Source organism: Arvicola amphibius, chromosome 5, assembly GCF_903992535.2.
Source record: "Arvicola amphibius chromosome 5, mArvAmp1.2, whole genome shotgun sequence".
Lineage (NCBI taxonomy): Eukaryota > Metazoa > Chordata > Mammalia > Rodentia > Cricetidae > Arvicola > Arvicola amphibius.
Genome location: NC_052051.1, coordinates 29,003,794 through 29,010,765, shown reverse-complemented (window position 1 = coordinate 29,010,765; position 6,972 = coordinate 29,003,794).

Genomic DNA, 6,972 nt, shown 5'->3' with positions numbered 1-6,972 from the left:
ACCACCTCGTGGTGCTACACAGATTACTAAATATGGGTTAAAACAAGATGTGAGAATTAGCCAATTAGAGGCAGAAACTAATGGGCTAGGCAGTGTTTAAAAGAATACAATTTGTGTGTTGTTATTTCGGGTGTAAAGCTAGCCGTGCTGGAGCTGGGTGGAATGCAGCCCCACCATTCCTTTACACTATGATGAAGCACCATGGCTTAAAGCAGCTTGGGGATAAAGGATTTATTTCATGTATATTTCCAGATAACAATCCATCCCTGAAAGAAATCAGGGAAGGAACTCAAGCAAGGCAAGAAACTGATGCAAAGGCCATTGAGGAGGGCTGCTTATTGGCTTGCTTCCTATGGCTTGCTCAGTCTGCTTTCTGTGGCATCCAGAACCACAAGCCTGGGAATGCTACCACCCATTCTGGGCAGAGCTAATTATGAAAATACCCTACAAGCTTATCAGGCATTTTCTCAGCTGAGGTTCCCTACTCTTAATGACTCCAGCTTGTGCCAAGTTGACATAAAACTAGCCAGCACATCCCCTATGCCTCAATCCAGTAACACTTTTACTAACCCCTAGACAGGGATTCTTGGGGACCCCTTTCTGGGGACACACTCCTGTATAGCAGGACCTGCTTTCTTCCTCTTTCTTAAGCTCTCACTTAATAAGAAAACTCCTTTTTGGAACTCACCCTTCCATTACCTTCAAGCCCCGAGGCAAAGTACCTCGAACTCACTCAGTGTGGTTTTGGTGGCTGGTAAATGTCTGGGACCCCAGTCTCCAGACTTATGCTCACTTATGGGGGTGAGAAAACCTCCATAGTTTTCAAGGACACAAACTTTTATCCCCTTTCCTTTTGAGCTTAACAACTCCATCTTTTCCATTACTGTGTGTGTTCCTCTATGTAGCACTGTATCTCTTCCTTCTGTGAGCATCACTTCCGCTTTAAGACATTCAGAAAAGTTTTTCCAACACAAGCACCTACAGGGTTCAAATCAAAGTTTGGAATCTTCTCTTTATTTCCTCTATTTTCTTCTTAATCTGGTTATCCTAATGAACTTCCAGTGGTGCCATGGCCTTATTCTCCTTCCAACAAGATTCACCTTTTTAAAATCACAGAAAACCACAGATTTGATCACATCCCCATCTGACCCCTGTAACTTGTGGTCTACCCACCCATAGCCCTCTATGAATGGTCCCTTCTTATATCCTATTTATCCCATTTTGAGACATATAACCACTGTTTTCATTCTGGGATTCTGCCACCTCACTCTGAACATTTGGTCAAGGATCCTTTGGTGTAGCATTCTTAATTTTTATCTGTAACTGTCAGCAGCTGCTAACTCAGCCTTGAAGGCACAGCTTACCATCCCCAATTCTGTTTCTAAGGCTGGATGGCATCAACAGCCATTACTCAAGGCTCTGTATCTCCTACTGAGCATTCGGGCAACTAGAATCTTCAGTTTTGCTCCCAGCTTCTTTCTTTGGCTTAAGCATTTGCTTAATGCCCATAGACGTGAGGTTCTGTCATACTCCCTACATTCCATAGCTACCCCCTGTCTATTCCAGAATGATACGTATGGGACATTAAGTCTATCAAGAGATAGCAGACGAAAATACATGCAAGAGAAAACAGAATATTAAGTAAAGAAGAGCAAATACTGTCTTCCTTCCTTTATTTATGAACAATAGCCTTTAGTCTAAGAATTTATCACAGTTTATATCGAAACATGAGTTTCCTTATCTTCTACTATTCTTAGCACTTACTATGGCCTAAAGACTTTCTTACTTGTGGGCTTATGAAAAGCACTGTAGTGGCACAATATGTAATCATAGTTAGCTGCATTTCAAGGGAATTGCCTTCTTTGAAGTTAATACATCATATAAATCATATAAATCCAGAAATATCTCTTCACCATTGCTACTGATTATACACCCAACATTTCCTGTCAGCTGATTAGATTTTTTTTCTCTATGACTCCAGGAGAAAAAAAGAAAAACTAGCAGGATTCTTTCTAACTTGGTAAGGAAGAAATCAGAACAAATTCACATGAAATCCAGGAGGTTTGCTGAGAATAATTCCATGCAGACGATATGAGGTGAAAAGCAGTGAATTGAACTTAGAGCAATAAAAGCTTATCATTTGTATCAATAATATAATCCATTTCTTCGTCTTTTAGTATGTGACCTCAAAATGGTCACCTAAAAAACAAAGTTCTATGAAAACAAAAGTAATGAAGAGTGGACTGGGGTTTCTATTGAATTTTAACTAGTTCATTTGTATGCTTCTTGTGTCCTAGGAGACCAAGTCAAAAGCAATGAAGAGCATAAAGCAAGAGACAGCTGGAAAAAAAAAAAACAAGTCTTGAAATGATCAATGTAATGTTTCATGTCAGCAACTGGAATTTTTTGCTGTGTTACCATCTTGGCTGCTGACAGCATGATTTAATGACCCGGTGGTTGCATGAGTTGACATGGCAACGATGGAAAATGCCATAAATATCTGAGTTGTGGACGTGAATGGTATGTTTACATTGTGTGGGGTGTATTGTCGGACATGTGGTGGCTGTTGTCCTATCCAGTTGGAAACGTCTGGAACTGACAGCCATTTTTTAGAGTCATTTGGACTAAATGACTCTCAAGACAGACACTTTACTGCAAGCCCAGGACTGTGCATTTCTGTGTATATTTGAGAAATTAAACTGGGCATGTAATGGGCCAGAGAAGCTTATCACAATTTGCCATGTGTCATGAGCCACTTGGTGTTTCAGAGTTCAGACTATGTTTCCTCTGTATTCAACAGAGTAACAAATGATTTTATTCAGAATAGAAACCTTTATGAACTTTCATAGACTTACCGAAATCCAAATCTTAGAATTGGAAGATTTTTAAAAATTGTTCCCAGGTGAATGACTATCTTATTCCTTAAGTGATATACCAAAGACAGTAGCGTATTTGTGCTTGCAGCTCTTTAAAGAAAGCAATGACAGCCACACCTTCCTTAGGCTTGGTTAATCTTTACACTTTCAAAGAGATGTCAAGTTTGTGCTGTCGAGTTTGACAAAAAAGGGAAGAACTGAAAACTGTGTTATACTAAATGCCGACTCCACTGATGAGCATTATAAAACCTAAGTTATCAAACAAGACTGACAAAAGCCCAGGACAAAACTGCCTTCTTACCTCTTACCTGTGTTTAAAGACAAAACTAAGATCAGCAGTGCCCTAGGGCCTGAGATGAGTGATTCTCAATGTGCTTCTTACCTTAAGAGAGCTGATCCAGGTCGCACAGATTGTATGGTAGGGTAGGATTCATAGATACGGCAAGGCAGAGGCTTGAAATTGATCTTGTAGAGAAAGCTATGAGACTTAATAAGTAACTTACTTGTTCGGTTGCCTTCTGGGAACCAACATTACTGAATACATAGCTAACTTGCACTAAAGGTTTCCATATCCTGTAGCTCAGGGATAGGAAAGAATGACTAGTTTCAGTTTTGTCTAACAGTGTGACTTGACAAATGCTGGCTTTTGTTTTCTATAACCTTGGAGAAGTCATTTAACCTCATTGGATTTTGTCACCCCATGCATTCGTTCGTTTCTGCATTCATTCATTCTTGCACAGATTCCATACTGAGTACTGTCTCCTACAGGAGACACAAGGCTTACTTGCTAACATTCTATCAGGAACCTGTGGTATAGTCTCCCAGCTCTTCAACTGTGTCACTATCATGCCAGGGTCTTGTGTGTCAAGAAATTAAGTCAAACTCGAATGAGCATTTTTATTGTAAACACTCCTGAGTTTGGTAGAAAGTGTATGAAACCATCTTGCCAGATCTTATGGGAGTTAGAGATAGTTTAGCCATAGTTATGACAGGTACAGGTGTGCTGGTGGGGCCTCTCTCATCTCCAGGTGGTAATAATGTGAATGGCTAAACAGAAACAACCAACATGGATCACTAAGATTTTCTCAGGTTTACACACCACCTCAACGTGTCCTTATTTGTGGACAAGGAAGCTCACAGACAGGCCACATGACCATGAATGTAGGAAATTTTCTGGACCATCTTTGCATGTTGCTCTCTTCAGACCTTCAAAGACTGCCAACTGTCTGGCGTGGATTTCTGCTGCGTAACTGAATTATAAACAATGAAAGGACTGCACATGCGCACAACCATTCGTTTCCATAGTTCTGACTAAACCATACTTCCTTTAAAGACTTTTAATATTACAGGTATTTAAAAATGTTAGGGTGGAGGTGTGTGGTGTGTGTGTGTGGTGTGTGTGTGTGTGTGTGTGTGTGTGGTGCGTGTATGCACGTGCACGTGCACGCATTTGCATTCATGAACACCATGGCCAACTTGTCGGGGTCAGAAGAAAGCTTTCAAGCCTTCTTTCTCCTTTTACTAGGAGTCTCCTGGGGATTGAACAAGGTCCACAGGTTTAGCTCAAGTGCCTTCACCCAGTGAGCAGTTTCACCAGCCCATGCTCTACTTCCTAATATCCAGTTAATTTCTAATTAATAACATCTGACTCTCCACTGGAGTCAGACTTAGCTCTCTTTGCTAAACATATTCTATTATTTTGATTTCCAATATTTTTTTACATTGAGTATGTAGGTGTCAGCTGTATTCATAGCACTGAAGAGGCAGAAGAAGGATGACGAGATAGAGGTCGACCTGAGATGAATAACAAGACTCTATCTAAAACAGAGAACGGAACGAAGGGAAGAAGGGAAGGAGGGAGGGAAAGAAAGGAGGGAAAGATCTTTACTGAATGATTCTGTTAAACTCAAATCATTTATGAATGGCATCTAAATCTGCAAATAGAAACAAACAGAAACTGAGATGGGAGGTCTTAGGCAGTGCAGTCTTTCTCTTCTTTGTTTTCTCTCTCACTTTAATCTTGGTTTTGTTGAAAAAGCAAAATATTGTCAATGAAGACTAGACAAATTTGTCACATGTTAATTTGATGGTAAAGAACTGCTTTCAATCACTGACCTTTATTTCTTTGTCTTGGGATCAAACTGTAACTAGGGAGCCTGTTTTCACAAGAAGTCTGAGAAAAAAAAAAAAGCATTTAACCTCGTTGAAGGTGACGAGCATTCTCCTTCCCACGCTTCTCAGGTATTGACATGTTTGGTTTAGAGGCCCATTCATCATGGCCCAGAGGATTCATCCGTCACATGGAGATGGTGTGTTTATCCCCCAAGCTCCTAATTCACCTTGCTCCAAACTCAGAATTTACCCAGAAGCAGTAAAATATTTCTGTTTCATATATATGCATATATATATATACAATGTGACTGTTTTTTAATTCCTTAGAATTATATATATGCATATATGTATATATGTGTATGTGTGTGTATTATAGATGTTTCCCTTCAACAACAGTAACTCTGACTAGGACAGGGGCTAAAAACATTGCTGAGTGTGAAGACCTGCGTTTGGATCCCAGTCAAGTAAAAAGCTGTGGCTATCTACCCATGCAACTGTCTGTAACCTCAGCACAGAGGGCAGGGCAGGCGGGGACAGCCAGGAGAATTGCTGAGCCTTGCTGGCCACTAGCATAGCTACCAACTGAGTAAAAGACTCTGGCCCTAAAGAATTCAGTGGATAGTAAGAGAGCAGGACCCCAGAACTTCCTCCAATAGACTCTGTGAGTACGTGAGTACACACACACACACACACACACACACACACACACGTGTAAGTGAGAAAAGGCTGGGAAACAGGTAATTGAAAAGCCATGATCGCTAGCCATATGTGACAGTTTGGAAAAATTCTCAGACAGGAAAAGAACACTAGGGAAACACCAAGAAATGCATATTAAGATACCAATATAAATATTTGAATAATGATGCATTAATATTGGTTTGTTAATTATGATAAGTGCATTATAAGATGGTACTGAAAGGAGAAACACAATAAGGTAGTGTATGAGAATTCTCAATGCTACTTTTGAAAGCTTTCTCTAAATCTAAAACTATCCTAAAAGAAAGAGCGTTTGTTAAAAGACATGGTCCCATGTTTATTGTGATATTTCTATAACAGCCAGGTAATGGATTCAGCCTAGATGTCCATCAGTAGATGAATGAAGAATGAAAGTGTGGTATATAAACAATGGGGTATTATTCAGCCATAAAATAAAATAAAATTATGTTACTTTCAGAAAAATGTATAGAACCAGACATCATTGTGCTGAGCAAACTAGGAAATATCTGAAAGACAAATATCGTGTGTTTTCATATGCAGAATCTAGACTCTACATTTTTGGTTTTGTCTAAGGCAGGGTGTCACCTGCATAGCTCAGGCTGGCTGGACCTCACCATGTAGTTCAGACTGGCCTTTCCCTTGCAGGATTCCTCCTGCCCCTTTCTTCTGTGTCTCGGGATTACAAGTGTGTCTACATATCTGATCTTATAATTCAGATTTTTTTTTGTCAAAATGAACAAGCCAGACAAAACCATGAAGATAGATGGAGGACTATTTCAGAAAAAGAGGATCAAGGCACGGGAAGGAGCTAAAAAGGGTAATAATAATAAATCTATCAAGATGCTTAATATTCTAAGGAAACTCGGTATTTCATACAACTATCATATGCTAATAAAATAAAACTGTACTAAATTAAAACATTATAATTAGGGTTATGGTGAAATTCTGAGTGAGTAAAGGCAAGTCTGGTGATCTGAGCTCGATTCCAGAACCTGTGTAAAGGTGGACAAAGAAACTAACTCACAAAGTTGTCCTCTGATGGCCTTATCTGCGCCTCTCCACACACACAGTGCACACAAATGTGGCATACACACAATCTGTAAAAGTTAACTAAAATTATGCAATTAAAATGCCATGTTAAAATTGAGTTTATATTTAACAAATAGTAATTTTAAAATGTAATTGGTATGTCTGTAGTGATGGGAGCGGGCCGTGTTCCCGCCGCCTGGCTTTCAGCCACCGGCTAGCTTAAAACCCGAAATAACAA